This window comes from Procambarus clarkii, chromosome 89, assembly GCF_040958095.1.
Source record: "Procambarus clarkii isolate CNS0578487 chromosome 89, FALCON_Pclarkii_2.0, whole genome shotgun sequence".
NCBI lineage: Eukaryota > Metazoa > Arthropoda > Malacostraca > Decapoda > Cambaridae > Procambarus > Procambarus clarkii.
This window is the reverse complement of record NC_091238.1, coordinates 11,908,666-11,929,149: the sequence shown is the minus strand read 5'-3', so window position 1 is coordinate 11,929,149 and position 20,484 is coordinate 11,908,666. Positions and strand designations below refer to the sequence as shown.

The 20,484-nt window shown below is 43.9% G+C and overlaps 1 protein-coding gene across 3 annotated transcripts in view; it reads right to left on the bottom strand.

The window, feature by feature from the left end:
• LOC123749683 (NGFI-A-binding protein homolog) overlaps positions 1–20,484 on the bottom strand; it is a 359,667-nt gene that overhangs the window by 267,904 nt on the left and 71,279 nt on the right. Inside the window, exon 1 of one of the 3 annotated variants that reach the window (XM_069318035.1) lies at positions 3,781–5,125. The exons of the other annotated variants lie outside the window; for them this stretch is intronic. The gene's annotated coding sequence lies outside the window, so the exon portion shown is untranslated. Of the gene's footprint in view, positions 1–3,780; positions 5,126–20,484 lie in introns of those variants that run through there. 3 annotated transcript variants of the gene reach the window in all.

Here is a 20,484-nt window from a genome sequence, read left to right as displayed (position 1 = left end):
ACAGAAGCATCAGGTGATACGATACGTGCCCAACCATTTATGTCCCTCTCTTGGATTCATGGATCAGAGAACATAAGACTCTCTCTGTCTGTCTCTACATATATATATATATATATATATATATATATATATATATATATATATATATATATATATATATATATATAAAACAGTGGATGTTACTTTAGCGTAATATTATCTTATAAGCATATGTAAAAATTAAAATAAAAAAACATAAAATTAATACAAAAAATAAATTAAAAAATATAAACTAAAAAGCATTTTTATTCACTTTATTATTTTCCATTATAATTTTGTAATTGTTACATATGACTGTGTTAATAAAACATTATTACGGTACAGTAACAAGAGGGCCACCCTCACCCACATCTTGGTGGGGGTAGAGAGGCAGGCCTGGGGGAGGGTGGTAGAGAGGCAGGCCTGGGGGTGATGGTGGTAGAGAGGCAGGCCTGGGGGTGTGGGAGGTAGAGAGGCAGGCCTGGGGGTGTGGGAGGTAGAGAGGCAGGCCTGGGGGTGATGGTGGTAGAGAGGCAGGCCTGGGGGTGATGGTGGTAGAGAGGCAGGCCTGGGGGTGTGGGAGGTAGAGAGGCAGGCCTGGGGGTGTGGGAGGTAGAGAGGCAGGCCTGGGGGTGATGGTGGTAGAGAGGCAGGCCTGGGGGTGTGGGAGGTAGAGAGGCAGGCCTGGGGGTGTGGGAGGTAGAGAGGCAGGCCTGGGGGTGTGGGAGGTAGAGAGGCAGGCCTGGGGGTGATGGTGGTAGAGAGGCAGGCCTGGGGGTGATGGTGGTAGAGAGGCAGGCCTCGGGGTGTGGGAGGTAGAGAGGCAGGCCTGGGGGTGATGGTGGTAGAGAGGCAGGCCTGGGGGTGTGGGAGGTAGAGAGGCAGGCCTGGGGGTGTGGGAGGTAGAGAGGCAGGCCTGGGGGTGATGGTGGTAGAGAGGCAGGCCTGGGGGTGTGGGAGGTAGAGAGGCAGGCCTGGGGGTGTGGGAGGTAGAGAGGCAAGCCTGGGGGTGATGGAGGTGGACTCTGGTGGGGAGCTTAGGAGTCGTCAGGATCACCCCCCCCCCCACAACTCCCCCATCAATCCCCCCCATAACCCTCCCCCATCACGCCCCCCCCCCCTACATACACCACACCACTGTCGCCAGAATTGTGACTAATAATAACAATTCTAACCAGTAACTACAGCAAAAGTTTCCCCAACAATGACAATAAAATATTACAAATAAAATAATGACATGTAATAACAGCATTATAGTTATTAATTGTGTTAATTATAACATAAGAAATACAAACAAGAAGCTCAAGAATAAAAGCCAAAAGTATAAATGTAATGCAGTAACAATACAATTGATAATAATATAACTATCACGTCAACAATCATTGAAACAAGTACAATAACAACAATCAAAATAGGCCTTAACGTACGAAAGCTTCGTCAAACACAATCAACCCTTCAAACCAAACCTCTGGCAAACAATGGCAGACAAAATATACTCCATATTATACAAACTACATTCTCCCCAAAGTACCACAGAAAACGGGGCGCCCTTAACAGATAGCAGATGTGAATGACCGTATAGGCCATTAATTACCACACAAACAACACGTGTTAAATACAGACAGATGCACAGACTCACGGGCGACACGGACTGAGGGAAAGAGAGGCATGCAGGTGAGAGGACAGGTCGACCTCCTCCTGAAACATCCCACAGCGGAAAAAATCTCCACCAAACTCGTTTTATATAAGTAGATTAGTAATGGCAGGGTAATCCATTTTTATTCGCCAGACTATCACGCTGCTCCCACTGCAAAGGTTGCCTAATTACATGCAAATGGACGAGCCTGTGTTAATTATAGGAGGAACACAACCGGTGCATTGTTGCTCCGCGCTCTCTCCCAAAATGGTAAGTGTTTATGTGGCCACTGGCTGTATTATGGCCCGTGTGTGAGTACACGTGTATGGAAGTATGATTTTTGTTTGTATACGTGTATGTTTTAGGGATGTATGGGAGTATGACAGCGGAGGAAGGGAGAGACGGAGGAACGGGAAGGGTAGAGAGGAGTATAAAAGGGATGAGAAAGGGGAAAGAAAGAGAATGAGAAGAGAGGGGAAGAGGGGAAGAGAGAGGGAGGGAGAGAGAGGGGAAGAGAGAGGGAGGGAGAGAGAGGGGAAGGGGAAGCGATAAAGAGGGTTAAGGGGGAAAATGGAAGGGGGGGAAATTGCGAAGAGGGAGAGAGAGCGGGGTGAAAGGGGCGAGAAAGAGGGGATGTTAAGGGTGAGAGGTGGGGGGGGGGAGGGGAGAAGGTGTGAAGGAGAGAGGAAACGTGGTGAGAAAGACAGTTCTTATCTGTCTGCAAGACATATTATATATATATATATATATATATATATATATATATATATATATATATATATATATATATATATATATATATATATATATATATATATATATATATATATACTATATATTTGTACGTAAGCCCAGCCATATATAACATATACAATACATATGCTCCCTAAGAACATATTCACACATTAAGGAAACAAAAACAGAGACCAGGAAGTTGATAAAAATGTTTTCTCTTGAGTGTTCTTCGCATAATCTAAAGCATTTTTGTCATCAATATCCTAATATTACATTTTCAAATTTGCCTCTCCCCCCCCCCCCCCTCCCCACAAAAAATTATACATACATGATTTCAGTATAACAGCAAATTAGGTCAAGAAACGTGGTCACGAAAATAACGTAATCTTGGGACGTGGTCACGAAAATAACGTAGTCTTGGGACGTGGTTACGAACGTAAGATGTTCATGTGACATGTTCACGAAGGTAAGATGTTGCCACGATGTTGACACGAGTCTGTGGTGGTGGTCTTGAGGAGTTGGCATCAACATAAGGTACACAAGTCTTCAAACCTGGCTACACACTCACACAACTATGGATACAAAAGTATATATTATTTAGTAAGTAAAAGAAGCATATACAAACCTTATAGCCATGCATATATATATATATATATATATATATATATATATATATATATATATATATATATATATATATATATATATATAAATATATATATATATATATTTATAAAATATATATATTTATATATATATATATATATATATATATAATATATATATATATATAAATATATATATATAATATATATATAATATATATAATATATATAATATATATAATATATATATATATATATATATATATATATATATATATATATATATATATATATATATATATATATCCTGCTATGGTTGACAACAATTAAGCCCCAACAAAGATAAAGACACATATCTAAGGAAGGAAGTCTGTACTCTGTGATCCCTCACTTAAAATAGGAAAGCCGCACAGAGCTCTGTATCTTAGCTTGTAAATAATATTTTTAAAAAAATATATTGGCCTGCAAGCCTGTAGGTGCTTACAAATTAACTGTTTATTGCCAGCTAACAAACAGGAGAAAATTCAGTAAGCAAACCAGGTAATAAAAGAAAGCGGGAGAGTAAAGCAAGGGTAATAACTCGGAATTGGCATGAAGCAAGGATGCTAACTTGGAATTGGCATGAAGCAAGGGGTGATAAAATTGGCATGAAGCAAGGGGTGATAACTTGGAATTGGCATGAAGCAAGGTGTGATAACTCGGAATTGGCATGAAGCAAGGAGTGATAACTCGGAATTGGCATGAAGCAAAGGGTGAGAACTAGCACCACATTTTGAGATAACTGACCATGGGTAGAGCAGGGTCCGGGTTCAGATGGCATGCCACCTTAGCCGCGATTAAGAGTCATAGTTGTATTAGAGGAGCATCTTGTACTGCGGACACAATCTGTCTCTCTCTCTCTCTCTCTCTCTGTCAGTCTTTTTCACTCACTGGTGGCGCTCTCGTCTCTAGCCAACACTCATCGTGTCATAGAAAGTTTACTCTCCTGCACTCACTATGGTGAAAGGACTCGGGCATGTCCAGCCAGTTCCTGCGCGCGTTCAGTGTTTATAGTGCACACTCGGTGAGCGCCTCCACATCTCGGCCAGGCTGTGGCCACTTAAGGGGCACTTTTGTGAGGCTGGGCCTATAATGCTACTCTCCCTTGCGGCACGCACACACATACATAGACACACACACACACTGCCTCATCACGCAAAACACTTAAAGCAACGACGCAACTGAAAGACTTGTTATTAGTGATCGACTTAAGATTATCATCACGGTTACAGATAGACCCATTGGTAAACAACGTTGTTGGGCTATTGCACTTTCCCGTTAACCACCTGTATTCCCGGATGGCCGCACTATCACAAAAAACAGAATTACTTCCAACTGTATGTAAATATAGTTCCAATTTTCTCGGTAAAGGATAATAGGAGGTAATATGTGGAGTGTGACCCAGGTGTTAGTGATCACTTGCGGGGAGATGTCGGTCTCTACCTAAGACGAGGGTGGACGTGACGCCTTTCACACCCGTAGCCTACTGATCCACCTTGGCCTCATACACAACAGTTAGTGTGCTCAGCGTGGCACTACTTGGCACCACTAACACCTGCTCATTACGGAGTCACGGTAGTATAACCTGCAGACCTCTACGTCTCCGCCGCCAGCCACGGCAAGGCGGTCGACACAGGCAGATGCAATGTGGCACTAGACAGTGAGGCCGCAAGGAAACTGTGAGGCACCTTCACTATCGAGTGAGGAAAATTATGATAAGCTGATGGTTGGCTGAAGGCGGCGATGGCCGGGACCTCCTCTCGCCTGTCACTGCTCGCGTGAGCCAACCGCTGACACCACGCTATGGCACCACACTGAGTGCCTGCTGTCCCTCTTGCCGAGTGCCTGTCTGCGTGTGTGTCTAGCTGGTGGCACGCCCCGGCCCGGCCTGCTGACTGCCTCGCCTGGCCTGTTGGAGGTGGTGTTCCCGTGGCTCGTGTCACGGCCACTCCTAAATGTGTGTGTGTGTGGCCGTGTGTGCTGGCGTCACTCATGTGCACCTGTGATCACCTCCTGCACACCCCGCGGACTGACGCTCATGTTCACTGCGCCGCTCGTCGAGACCCACTGTAAAGACTAGCGAAAAAACTCAGCGAGTGGGACGAACCCATAAAAAACCCGCGGACAAAAAACGCGCGCGGACTTGCGTTGCGCAGACGGTGGTGCCATCTAGCGGCGGCTCCGCCAACCTGCCAGTTGCCAGACGCCCGCTCCAGCCGCCAACATTTCGCGGTGCTTGAAAATTCATTGCATTTTTAGGTACAGATAAGACCCTTCCATTGCAGATAAGGGTAAAATATAACACATAACTCTCGCAGGCCATAAAATATAGTAGAATTACGAGTGATAACAGTTCTTCTGCATGCGAATAGACAAGACACTAGCATTCACATTGAGTCTATTCAAGCTTCGGAACAATGGCTGTCAATACCGCTATGTTACTCATAATTTAAGAATACACTAGGCATCGATTTAACACAAAACTATTGTAACCCTTTAGGTCCCTACAGATTACTTCCTGTAAAGGTGTTTATGTATACGTGTAGTGACATCGAGAGCGATCCCGAACACGATAGCCACTTGGATAGCATATAACGCTGAAATATAATTGCAGATGAGGACGTTCGCTAATTGCAGACGTATCTCAAGTGGTTTAAGGTGCATATCTTTGTCTCTTTACACATCTCAACATCACCCCAGGAGCAGCCAGCTCGCTGTTGTCGATACCACATGTGTGTGTGTGTGTGTGTGTGTGTGTGTGTGTGTGTGTGTGTGTGTGTGTGTGTGTGTGTGCGCGCGCGCCATTTCACTAACCGTAGAACAACTAATATTGGACCAAACGTCAAAATTTCATATAATACAACAATATTTCCATAAAAATATCCTTAACTCCCATAAAGCGAGGAGCATTAGGATATCCATTTATCAGCGTGTTCCCTTCCTCAGCACATTTCCTCCAGGCCTCGCGCGGCAACCATTACTTGTCGTCCAGAACCGAATCTATTGTTCCAGCCCCCATTATCAAAGCCCAATAAGTATCTGTTTAACTTTCTTTCCTAAAACGGCACTATACATACAGGCCGAGGATTCATTATATTTGTAAAGGCAATTAAGCTTACAATAAAATCACAAAGCTCCTTAAAAGTTTGAACGATACATTGTGCAAATGCAGTGCTTAGAGTTGTCAATAAACCTATTTTTATTACATATCAGGAATCAATTCAAAATGTCACGTCTAAAATATGCCTCCGTCGGGTGGACTCCTAGATATTATATTCCTCAATAGAAAAATATAAACCAATATTGATATAAGAGAGTGGTGGAAGGAGTGTGCAAAGTAGATCAAGTAACAAAGTGGTAACGTTAGAGGTTGTGGCGAGGCTCGGCAACTTGCAAGAAACATTACTCCCAGGCGACTCTGGTCTCCCAGAATCATAGAAAATGGGAACTCGAGATGTGCCAAGACAAACTAAAGAATCTCGTTATCTACGACACTTGTAAGCAGATAAAGTTGCAAACAACGCTACATTCATTATGTAAAATACACGCGCACATACATATATTTTCTTTAATACCTTTTGATATGTTGTATGCTGTTATTTCTCAGGTCATTAATAAAGTAAATTTGACAGGAATAAATGTCTGGATTATTAGACGCCGTTTTTTTCACGCATTTTAGAATTTCCCATAAAACCCCTTCGGAAAAAAATGACAGAAAAAGGCTCACTTATACGAACTAAAAATCGAGAACATACCACACTCGACTCCTATTTTGTTGTTGTTGGTAGCCCTATGGACCTGTTGATATCAAAACTATTGTTTTACATGTTACCTTTGTGTGTTGTACCTTAGTGTACCTTAGAGACACAGCTGGGAGCGTAGGAGGCCCTCTTGCCTCCCCCGGGCTGCTCCAGGCTCATGTTGACAACCCAGGCAACACAATAACAACAACAAACACACACATGTACACGTGCAGCGGAAAACCTATACCTTGTTCCTGTGATTGATTGATTGATGAAGATTAAGCCACCCAAGAGGTGGCACGGGCATGAATAGCCCGTAAGTGGTGGCCCTTTTGAGCCATTACCAGTATCAAGAGCTGATACTGGAGATCTGTGGAGGTGCGACTGCACCCTGCGTGACGGGAGATGTCTCCCGTCCTAGTTCCTGTATCAGACCCCAGGCCTAATACCCTGCCTGTACGGGTCACCACCACCCACACATCCACACACACACACACTCCTACACACACACACTCCTACACACACACACACACACACACACACTCCTACACACACACACACACACACACACACACACACACACACACACACACACACACACACACACACACACACACACACCACCATTAAACTTGGACCCACTGTTAATTAGGAATTTCTTTGCAGTCTTAAACTAAAGGCATGACCGAGGACCTTGATACAACGTGGGTATTGTTGTAAGGATGAGAGTGTGTCTGTGTGTGTGTGTGTGTATTTACTTATATTTACTGTTTGTGTCTGCAGAATCGAGCTATTAGCTCTTGGCCCCCGCCTTTCTAATCAATCTATTTTTACTCTATTGTGTGTGTATATCACGAAAATATACACGTGATTAAAAATGTGACAGTGTCAGACCACGGAGGAAAATTGAAACAGCTAAATTCTTACTCTATTGTATCTGCTATATATATTTTTCTCTAACACACGAATACACACACATCCCCAGGAAGCAGCCCGTAGCAGCTGTCTAACTCCCAGGTACCTATTTACTGCTAGGTGAACAGGAGCATCAGGGTGAAATAAAACTGATCATTTTGTTTCTGCCTCTACCGGGGGATCGGATCCGGTAGATAGGACTACGACTCCCGAGCGCTGTCCACTCAGCCGCGAGGCCCCTGTGTTCTCACCTAGTTGCGCTTTGTAGGTGGTTGAGCTTTGGCTCTTTGGTCCCGCTTTGGCTCTTTGGTCCCGCTTTGGCTCTTTGGTCCCGCTTTGGCTCTTTGGTCACGCTTTGGCTCTTTGGTCCCGCTTTGGCTCTTTGGTCACGCTTTGGCTCTTTGGTCCCGCTTTGGCTCTTTGGTCCCGCTTTGGCTCTTTGGTCACGCTTTGGCTCTTTGGTCCCGCTTTGGCTCTTTGGTCCCGCTTTGGCTCTTTGGTCCCGCTTTGGCTCTTTGGTCACGCTTTGGCTCTTTGGTCCCGCTTTGGCTCTTTGGTCCCGCTTTGGCTCTTTGGTCACGCTTTGGCTCTTTGGTCACGTTTTGGCTCTTATGGCTCCCGTGTGTGTGTGTGTGTGAGGGGGGGGAGGAGGTGTGAGGGGGGTGTTTGTCTATACAAGAGTGAGTGTGTTCGAAAAGGTCACTCATTCAGCACCGCTCCTGTGCCAGGTAAGTCCACCACGGGCTCACCATAGCCCGTGCTACTTGTTACTTGTTCCGAGTAGCTGAATCTATAACAACAACAACAACAACATCGAAGAGATGTCTGACTAGCAACAGTGATCGAAGCAGAGCGTGACATTTATGAATGTATCCCGTTGGTAAGTTTTTCATTTCACTTGTCAAGAGTTATGTTATGTATAAATTAATGCCACACATGTTGTAATCATGTACAACAACGTTCACAATCATATAGGGACTGGTTACCTTACCTTGAGGTTACCTTGAGGTGCTTCCGGGGCTTAGTGTCCCCGCGGCCCGGTCGTCGACCAGGCCTCCTGGTTGCTGGTAGCAGAAGCAAATACTCAAGAGATCAGGGACTAATGATACATTCTCCGAATGCACTCTATTTGCTTCTCCGAGGCTATGGATATATATATATATATATATATATATATATATATATATATATATATATATATATATATATATATATATATATATAAAATTCCCCGGCTGCCTGATGAAAGCGAAAGAAGGGAACAAGAAAAAATTAAGGTTAAAAAGCGAATGAATGAAGAGAGGGAACACACTAAAAATACGCCAGGGGGAAGGGGAGATAAAACAAAAGAACAAGCAATAGCGAGGGGCGAGTCAAAGCTCAATAAAGAAAAGCAATAATGTCGATAAAAGAATAATAAAAGGAGGGAATAAAGGGGGAAGAGGGGGGCGGCCGAGAGATGACCAAGAGGATAATAAAAGGTAAGTAATTGGGGGAATGGAGATTAACGAGTGAACGGGGGCGGACGGAATTGATTGGAAGCAAACACCAAAAGGGAGGAGGCATAGCGAACGAGGGAAAAAGGGGAAGGGAAAGGGGGAACCAAAATAAAAACAGATATGAATAAGGGAGCGAAGGGGGAAGGATGATGAATAGTGGCGTACCAAGTCCTTTAACCCAATCCAGGCATTAGAAACACCGCTCCAGCCAGGGAGACAGGAGACGGTAGACAGACAGAGACGCAGACTACAGGAACGGAGACAGAACGCGGTAACAAGAAGACACGGAGTGAGAGACAACAAGGTCCCAGGTACAACAAGGTCCCAGGTACAACAAGGTCCCAGGTACAACAAGGTCCCAGGTACAACAAGGTCTCAGGTACAACAAGGTCCCAGGTACAACAAGGTCTCAGGTACACACCCGAGGTACCAAAGGAGAGGGAGAAGGAAAGATAAGAGACGGACGCGCTAATTTGATAAATGCCACAGGGCGGACCTACTTCGCCAGGCTAACAAAATCAACACGGAGGAGGGTGCATCAAATGAAGGGCTTATATAAAGATGGGAGAGTAAAAAGGAAGAGGCGAGAAGGGGAAAGAGTTGGCAGTGAAAGTGCTACACACTGAGAAACCAATAAAGGTTAAGAGGGAATAGGAATAAAGAAGCAGAGAGAGGGGAGGGAGGCAGATAAGCGCAAGGGGAACTCTGCCACGCACCGAGTATAACTAATGGATAAAGCCAGCCACGCTGCAGGTAGGTATAATGGATAAAGCCTGATATACTGCGAGTATAACTAATGGATAAAGCCAGCCACGCTGCAGGTAGGTATAATGGATAAAGCCTGATATACTGCGAGTATAACTAATGGATAAAGCCAGCCACGCTGCAGGTAGGTATAATGGATAAAGCCTGATATACTGCGAGTATAACTAATGGATAAAGCCAGCCACGCTGCAGGTAGGTATAATGGATAAAGCCTGATATACTGCGAGTATAACTAATGGATAAAGCCAGCCACGATGCAGGTAGGTATAATGGATAAAGCCTGATATACTGCGAGTATAACTAATGGATAAAGCCTGATACACTGCGAGTATAACTAATGGATAAAGCCTGATACACCGAGTATAACTAAAGGATAAAGCCTGATAGACTGCGAGTATAACTAAAGGATAAAGCCTGATAGACTGCGAGTATAACTAAAGGATAAAGCCTGATAGACTGCGAGTATAACTAATGGATAAAGTCTCCTATAAATCACGTGTACAAATATCTACACACATGATTATTAAATATCTTCAACGTTGTATAATTTCAAGATAGCAAATAATACAATTGTTGACATATTAAGAGTAAATATACGTTATACCCTTATATTATACAAGGAGGGGATACCCGGAGGTACCCGGGACTCTTTGTCACTTTTTCTCCACCATCCATTCCACCCCTCTTCCCATATCCCCCCCCCCCCCTCATCTCTCCAAAGATATGGAAAAAATACATACAGATAAACAATAAAGATACCCATGGAAAAGTGTATGTAAAACTTGAATAAGCAACTTATTATACACTATGTTATCGAAGATATTACATAATATACTATTAAGTATAATAGGATACGGTAATTATCAGAACAAACTGGCTTTGGTAAGGGATATGAGGAACAAGAGCTGAGATATGAGGACAAGGTGCTGAGATATGAAGACACAGAGCTGAGATATGAGGACAAGGTGCTGAGATATGAGGACACAGAGCTGAGATATGAGGACAAAGTGCTGAGATATGAGGACAAAGTGCTGAGATATGAGGACAAAGTACTGAGATATGAGGACAAAGAGCTGAGATATGAGGACAAAGAGCTGAGATATGAGGACAAAGTGCTGAGATATGAGGACAAAGGGCTGAGATATGAGGACAAAGAGCTGAGATATGAGGACAAAGTACTGAGATATGAGGACAAAGAGCTGAGATATGAGGACAAAGAGCTGAGATATGAGGACAAAGTACTGAGATATGAGGACAAAGAGCTGAGATATGAGGACAAAGTACTGAGATATGAGGACAAAGAGCTGAGATATGAGGACAAAGAGCTGAGATATGAGGACAAAGTACTGAGATATGAGGACAAAGAGCTGAGATATGAGGACAAAGTGCTGAGATATGAGGACAAAGAGCTGAGATATGAGGACAAAGTACTGAGATATGAGGACAAAGTACTGAGATATGAGGACAAAGAGCTGAGATATGAGGACAAAGTGCTGAGACATGAGGACAAAGTGCTGAGATAAGAAGATAAAGAAAGAAGGATCTTACACAAACACAATCGACTTGAGAATGGTCCAGGACGGACCGAAACGTCGTCGTCCCTTTACTTTCTAGTGTGTGGTCTGGTCAACAAGAAGATAAAGAGGTGGGATATAAGGAGAAGCTAGGTTATGAGGATAAAGAGCTGAGATAAGAGGATAAGAGAGCTGGTATGTAAAGATAAAAGAGCTGAGATAAGAGGACAAGAGAGCTGGTATGTAAAGATAAAAGAGCTGAGATAAGAGGACAAGAGAGCTGGTTTGTAAAGATAAAAGAGGTGAGATAAGAGGACAAGAGAGCTGGTATGTAAAGATAAAAGAGCTGAGATAAGAGGACAAGAGAGCTGGTATGTAAAGATAAAAGAGCTGAGATAAGAGGACAAGAGAGCTGGTATGTAAAGATAAAAGAGCTGAGATAAGAGGACAAGAGAGCTGGTTTGTAAAGATAAGAGGTGAGATATGAGGATAAGTAGCTAGAATATGATGACATAGGAATATGAGGACAAGGAGCTGGGACATGAAGACGGAGTGAAGGAACAACAGCCAACAACCTGGGCAGTAGCAGCTGGTGGCTGAGAAGTAGCAGAAGTAATAGGAACAAGGCACCAATACCTAACAACTAATTATGAACAACATAACAAACTAAAGAAGACATATGGTACAAATAAATATCAATTTATACTTGCATATGTTTTAATACAATAACAGGAGTGGCGGAGAATACGGAAAGCATATACATGAAACACAATTAATATGATATACAAGCAACGAGTAAATACTAAATTTTAAATATAAATACAAAAGTGCAGAAGAGCAGGCGCTTGTTACAAAAGTTGATGAGTTGCAAGACTAATAAGAACGTCCGCAGGACAACTCAGCAATAAGAGTCTTAACAGCTCAACAAAAGGCAATATTAACTAACGAGCAACAGGACAACAATGAAGAAAATGAGATATGTTGAAAAACACAATCTTTGGTCCGCGTCTTCGTAGGCTCTTGGGTCACCCTCAACTGCCCCAGCTTAAGAGCCGTCTCAAGACATTCATAGTTGTTGGCCAGTTTGTTGTAGAGGCATGAGGTCAAGGGTGTTGTAGAGGCATGAGGTCAAGGGTGTTGTAGAGGCATGAGGTCAAGGGTGTTGTAGAGGCATGAGGTCAAGGGTGTTGTAGAGGCATGAGGTCAAGGGTGTTGTAGAGGCATGAGGTCAGGGGTGTTGTAGGTGTATGAGGTCAAGGGTGTTGTAGATGTATGAGGTCAGAGGTGTTGTAGAGGCATCAGGTCAGGGGTGTTGTAGGGACATGAAGTCAGGGGTGTTGTAGGTGTATGAGGTCAGGGGTGTTGTAGGTGTATGAGGTCAGGGGTCTTGTAGGTGTATGAGGTCAGGGGTGTTGTAGGTGTATGAGGTCAGGGGTGCGAGTGGTAATGCGAAGCTAAACTGTTGTCTCTCCACCCATGAACTGTCCCACACAACTTTACACTCACACACACAGCACAGAAAGTGAGGACAGACAGCCGGAACACAGCAGAACAAACATGACCTGCTCGGGTTCTTCATGGTATAGGCAACAGACCTCACAAACAAGGGCAAATGAACATGAACGAACTACGAAAAAAAAAAAATATTATATATAGCCGAAGTCAAAACTGAAGACCATATTAATTAGCAAAAAAATAGTAGTAATCAATCACAAAACAACTCAATAATATAAGTAATAATGTCGTAACAATAAAACAAGGGGGAAAATACCTCCACCCAAAATTGAAAAAAACCATTAATAAAACCAAAGACAGAAAGAAATTAAACGGGAAATAATAACGAAGCTCAGAGAGAGAAGAAAAAGACAGGTAGTTCCAGCACGAGGCTTCGCCGCCATCAACTAAGCCAAGCTCTCGCTAACAACACAAAAGTCTAACCCCAAAAATCCGTGATAATATTTTCATTTCGAGTCATAATATTAACCGGAAAGGGAAAAAAAAACTCAAGGAAAATATATTAGCACAAAGAACTGCGATGAAAGAGAACTCGTAAATAGTAGAGGATGTAAAACGTATGATGCTAGGCTGAAAAACGCTACGCAAATAATTATAAGATGTGAAAATGCAACAGGATGTAATTAAGAGAGAGAGAGAGAGAGAGAGAGAGAGAGAGAGAGAGAGAGAGAGAGAGAGAGAGAGAGAGAGAGAGAGAGAGAGAGAGAAGAGAGAAGAGAGAAGAGAGAAGAGAGAAGAGAGAAGAGAGAGAGAACGAAGAGAGAAGAGAGAGAGAACGAAGAGAGGAGAGGAGAGGAGAGAGAGAGAGAGAGAGAGAGAGAGAGAGAGAGAGAGAGAGAGAGAGAGAGAGAGAGAGAGAGAGAGAGAGAGAGAGAGAGAGAGAGAGAACGACAGGGAGGGGAATTAAAAACTGGAAAAGAGAGAGAATTATGAGCAAGTGGCAACCTATGGAGGACCAACGCGTTAACTTGTCGAATAAATCGGAGAGTGGTAAAAATGTTTAGTTATTGCCTCGCACAGAAATACGCAGGAAGGGAGGAAACACGAGGGTGATAGAGGCCGCACTAGTTAAAGAAAAGGCAAAGAAATAATAGAGAAAGAAAAAGGATGAGAGGCAGTAGTTAGTGTAGAAAAAGAAAAGCAACGTAAAATTGGGGTTAGGCTAGACGGAAGTGAACAGGCGGGTATTACAATACATTCTAATATACACTCCCTCCCTCCCCCCTCTCACTCTCTCTCTCTCTGTGCTCCTCCAACTCACAGATCTGGAGAACGGGAGTAGTCACGATAATTGTATACGAAGTTCTATCAACATAAGCAACAATAAAATTAGGCTCGTTGGAACACAGCGGCAAAAACAGACCCCGAGATTGTCGTGTAAAATGCAAGAGCATAAAAATGATAAAACGGGACAATGATGGATATCTATATCTATAAAAGTGAATGTATGTTTGTCTGTCTTGGGGCTAACCTCAATATAGCTCATCAATTTCATCGGCATGCTTCAGTTTTGTTGTATGTCTGGATCATATCCCCTCTATTCCACCCTTCCTGCAGTGTCACGTGACACTTACTTCAGCCTTTCCATCCAGCTCAGTGTCCGTGTCTACATTTACACTGTCACAATTTTTACTCCTGGATAGTTTTTATTTTCCGATTGCTTATATGCCTTTAAGGTAAATCAAATTGCCATTAATCTCGTCAGTGTTCTTTGACCTCAGCCCCTGATAACTTGGGGGAAGACGTCGTGAAGCCTCTGATAACTTGGGGGAAGACGTCGTGAAGCCCCTGATAACTTGGGGGAAGACGTCGTGAAGGTCCCTGATAACTTGGGGGAAGACGTCGTGAAGCCCCTGATAACTTGGGGGAAGACGTCGTGAAGCCTCTGATAACTTGGGGGAAGACGTCGTGAAGCCTCTGATAACTTGGGGGAAGACGTCGTGAAGCCTCTGATAACTTGGGGGAAGACGTCGTGAAGGTCCCTGATAACTTGGGGGAAGACGTCGTGAAGGTCCCTGATAACTTGGGGGAAGACGTCGTGAAGCCCCTGATAACTTGGGGGAAGACGTCGTGAAGCCTCTGATAACTTGGGGGAAGACGTCGTGAAGCCCCTGATAACTTGGGGGAAGACGTCGTGAAGCCCCTGATAACTTGGGGGAAGACGTCGTGAAGGTCCCTGATAACTTGGGGGAAGACGTCGTGAAGCCCCTGATAACTTGGGGGAAGACGTCGTGAAGGTCCCTGATAACTTGGGGGAAGACGTCGTGAAGCCCCTGATAACTTGGGGGAAGACGTCGTGAAGGTCCCCTGATAACTTGGGGGAAGACGTCGTGAAGCCCCTGATAACTTGGGGGAAGACGTCGTGAAGGTCCCCTGATAACTTGGGGGAAGACGTCGTGAAGCCCCTGATAACTTGGGGCAAGACGTCGTGAAGGTCCCTGATAACTTGGGGGAAGACGTCGTGAAGGTCCCCTGATAACTTGGGGGAAGACGTCGTGAAGCCCCTGATAACTTGGGGCAAGACGTCGTGAAGGTCCCTGAAGGCTGCCTACTTACACAACAATGTGTCACAGCTCGAGATAAGGATTATTTTTTTTTATCTTTAAGAAAATACAATATAAATCATATATACGTAAGTTTTACAAGGCAATACTACATTATAATTCTCAGTGAACAAGTGTTTCATTATCACAGAACATGATCTTTAAAACCCCTGAATGTTATACTTATTTCTCTTTAAATGATTTACAAAAATTGGAGATTATATTTACATTAATATACAGGGGAAATTATTACATTTATATATATTTTATATAATTCTCAGTAAACCAATTTTCCATATCATCACCGAGCATGAGCCGTAAACCCCAAATGTTATACCTGATCCTGCCTCGCAAGAACTTCAGTATTTTGTCTACTGAGTAACCTTCCTGCCTGCCTATCCACACACAAAATGTAATCAGAAAGTAGCATAATTATACGGCAGCCTTCAGGCACCTTGAAGACGTCTTCCCTTAGCTACCCGAGGCAAAGGTGATAGCAAGGTCTGAGGAGAATAACAGCTATTTTATATAGCTTTGGAGGCATAAGCAATCAGAAAATAACACTTACTACCAAGGAACAAAACTGTGTTGCGTTGTGTTATAGTTCTATTGTTGTAATAAACCTCTGCATCTTTGCAATCTTCCAATTTTTTTCTTTTACGTGGAGGGTTCCAGGCTGGTGCTGCATGCTCTGACACTGGTCGACCTACACTTTATTGTGTTCCAAAAGCCTTAATGTCTATAAAGACTCTTCTGATGTTTGTCAGCTCACAATAGGCTACTCATGAGAGTCAACTTGTGTGCGTCCGGAGATTAGTTTGTCATAATTAGATATAGATGGTTCTCTCTCTCTCAATATTTATAATGATTCTGGCCATTTATACCTTTGAGAGGCGTTACCTCTCCCCCACAACACCTCTGTAAATGTTTGCCACCACACCCCCTCTCAGGCGTCGTTTCACACACCTACTAGGCGTCACTACCATGAACAACACCCCCACCCAGTAACAATAAGGGCGTCTCCATCCCTCCCTTGTGCACACACACACACACACACACACACACACACACACACACACACACACACACACACACACACACACACACACACACACACACACACTCATCCACATGTACACAAGGACACATATACACACACATGCACGCACACGGACAGGTTCACACGTCCACATAAGGATGAATACATAAGTAAGGAAGAGAAATGAGAAATATTGAGAGATGGAATGTTTAAGAGACGAAACGTTAAAAGGACTTTTAAAGAGATGAGAGAGAGAGAGAGAGAGAGAGAGAGAGAGAGAGAGAGAGAGAGAGAGAGAGAGAGAGAGAGAGAGAGAGAGAGAGAGAGAGAGAGAGAGAGAGAGAGAGAGAGAGAGAACGCAGACAAAATAAAGAAGAGAAACAAAGGGAAATAAAGAGCCCAAGAGTAAGAGCAATAGTGGATACAGTATAAAAATGGGGAGGGTGAGAGAGGGAACAAAGAAGCAGCGTGTAGACGATAAGGTGATAAAGATGGGAAGAGGACGAGAGGTCGATAGATGCCCGCCAACCCTCCTGCTTTATCGAGTCTTAACTCTACGATTACCGTACCACCAAAATTGCTCAGAGATAGAGATGGAGACTCAGGGCTGGGAGTAAGGTTGTGGTAGTGGGAGTAATGGTTGTTGTGGTAGTGGGAGTAATGGTTGTTGTGGTAGTGGCAGTAATGGTTGTTGTGGTAGTGGGAATAATGGTTGTTGTGGTAGTGGGAATAATGGTTGTTGTGGTAGTGGGAGTAATGGTTGTTGTGGTAGTGACAGTAATGGTTGTTGTGGTAGTGGGTGTAATGGTTGTTGTGGTAGTGGGAGTAATGGTTATTGTGGTAGTGGGAGTAATGGTTGTTGTGGTAGTGGGAATAATGGTTGTTGTGGTAGTGGGAATAATGGTTGTTGTGGTAGTGGCAGTAATGGTTGTTGTGGTAGTGGGAATAATGGCTGTTGTGGTAGTGGGAATAATGGTTGTTGTGGTAGTGGCAGTAATGGTTGTTGTGGTAGTGGCAGTAATGGTTGTTGTGGTAGTGGGAATAATGGTTGTTGTGGTAGTGGCAGTAATGGTTGTTGTGGTAGTGGCAGTAATGGTTGTTGTGGTAGTGGGAATAATGGTTGTTGTGGTAGTGGGAATAATGGTTGTTGTGGTAGTGGCAGTAATGGTTGTTGTGGTAGTGGCAGTAATGGTTGTTGTGGTAGTGGGAATAATGGTTGTTGTGGTAGTGGGAATAATGGTTGTTGTGGTAGTACCGATAGTGGTGGTGGCAGTGGGGAAAGTATTGATGATGTCTATGAGACAATGAGAATAGGGTATCAACCCAGAGAGAGAGAGAGAGAGAGAGAGAGAGAGAGAGAGAGAGAGAGAGAGAGAGAGAGAGAGAGAGAGAGAGAGAGAGAGAGAGAGAGAGAGAGAGAGAGAGACAGAGAGACAGAGAGACAGAGAGACAGAGAGAGAGAGAGAGAGAGAGAGAGAGAGAGAGAGAGAGAGAGACAGAGAGACAGAGAGACAGAGAGACAGAGAGACAGAGAGAGAGAGAGAGAGAGAGAGAGAGAGAGAGAGAGAGAGAGAGAGAGAGAGAGAGAGAGAGAGAGAGAGAGAGAGAGAGAGAGAGAGAGAGAGAGAGAGCAAGCATGAACACAATTAATATAACCAGCCTCAGCCGGACAGAATAAAATAACAGAGGCACTTTTCAGTAATATCTCACTAATAAACCTCAAAAATCATCAAGCGTCTACACTACATTAAAATAGCTTTTTATATTATAGATCCCTTTTTCTCAAGCCATTGTCTTTTACTCTCAACATTGTTTTTCATTTTAAACAATGATATTATATTATAGTGAACGGAGGGAACTAAGACATGCCCGCGGTGATGAAATACACATTGATTTTGATCCAATGGTTGCGTCTGAGGTGCCAACACTCTTGGTTATATCAGATGACTGGCCGTTGTTGGTAACGCTCTTGGTTATATCAGCTGACTGGTCATTGTTGGTAACGCTCTTGGTTATATCAGCTGACTGGCCATTGTTTGAGATGTAACGCTGTTGGTTATATCAGATGACTGGACGTTGTTGGTAACGCTGTTGGTTATATCAGCTGACTGGTCATTGTTGGTAACGCTCTTGGTTATATCAGCTGACTGGCCATTGTTTGAGATGTAACGCTGTTGGTTATATCAGATGACTGGCCGTTGTTGGTAACGCTCTTGGTTATATCAGCTGACTGGTCATTGTTGGTAACGCTCTTGGTTATATCAGCTGACTGGCCATTGTTTGAGATGTAACGCTGTTGGTTATATCAGATGACTGGCCATTGTTTGAGGTGGCAACACTCTTGGTTATATCAGCTGACTGGCCATTGTTTGAGATGTAACGCTCTTGGTTATATCAGCTGACTGGCCATTGTTTGAGATGTAACGCTCTTGGTTATATCAGTTGACTGGACGTTGTTGGTAACGCTGTTGGTTATATCAGCTGACTGGCCATTGTTGGTAACGCTCTTGGTTATATCAGCTGACTGGCCATTGTTTGAGATGTAACGCTGTTGGTTATATCAGATGACTGGCCGTTGTTGGTAACGCTCTTGGTTATATCAGCTGACTGGTCATTGTTGGTAACGCTCTTGGTTATATCAGCTGACTGGCCATTGTTTGAGATGTAACGCTGTTGGTTATATCAGATGACTGGCCATTGTTTGAGGTGGCAACACTCTTGGTTATATCAGCTGACTGGCCATTGTTTGAGATGTAACGCTCTTGGTTATATCAGCTGACTGGCCATTGTTTGAGATGTAACGCTCTTGGTTATATCAGTTGACTGGACGTTGTTGGTAACGCTGTTGGTTATATCAGCTGACTGGCCATTGTTGGTAACGCTGTTGGTTGTATCAGCTGACTGGCCATTGTTGGTAACGCTGTTGGTTATATTAGCTGACTGGCCATTGTTGGTAACGCTGTTGGTTATATCAGGCAACTGGCCTGTGTTTGAGGTAGTAACATTGTTGGCTATATCAGCTCAGTAAGCCTCTCGGCCCCACAGTTACAGCCCCGCTCCTGTGCCAGGTAAGTCCACTACGGGATCACCATAGCCCGTGCTACTTGGAACTTCTGGTTCCCAGTAGCTGAATCTATAACAACAACAACAACATCTCGTCCCCAGGAGACGTGCCTATCGAGGTACCAGTGATCAAGTGTTTCGTCACGCGCGTTACATTTCAAATGAATTAAAAAAACAAATGTGTATCTATGAACGAGAATGTCAGAGGTGGGAAGCCAGACGCTTGGGTCTAGCCGCACCTAACTTTCACAAATGAAACATTGGTGTTACGTGTCATAGGGTGGTCAGGGTCGGCCCAAGTGCCATGCTTTAAGAAATATCAGCATCTTAAGTGACCCCCCCCCCCTCCCTCGCGGATTTCATGGTCTCAAATATAATCAGGGGTTGAGAAAACTGTGGGGGTTTCATGTTTACTCCCACCGTTTACCAGGGTGAAATGGGGAGAGGGAGGGAAAATTGGTGGAAGAGGGGGGGGGAGGGGGAGAGAGAATTGGGGGGGGGGGCATATAGAGGGAAGAGGAGGATGTTGGGGAGAAGGGGAGGAGAAAGGTGGAGAGGGTGGGAGAGGGGGAAAAAGATGGAAGGGGTAGGGAGAGATTTGGAGAAAGGGGAGAAGGGCGAGATGGAAGAGTGACGAAGAGAGATGAGAGAGGGAGAAAGGGAGAGGGGGAGGAGAAGAGAGAGGGGGGAGGGGTAGGAGGAGAGAGGGGGGGGAGGGGGATAGAGGGAGGGGTAGAGAGAGGGGGGGAGGGGGGACGGGCTGTACGTTAATACTATTTAATTAACACGATCATACGTAAAAATATAAAATAAAAATAAAACAATAACAAAATTAATAAAAATACACGAATTTAA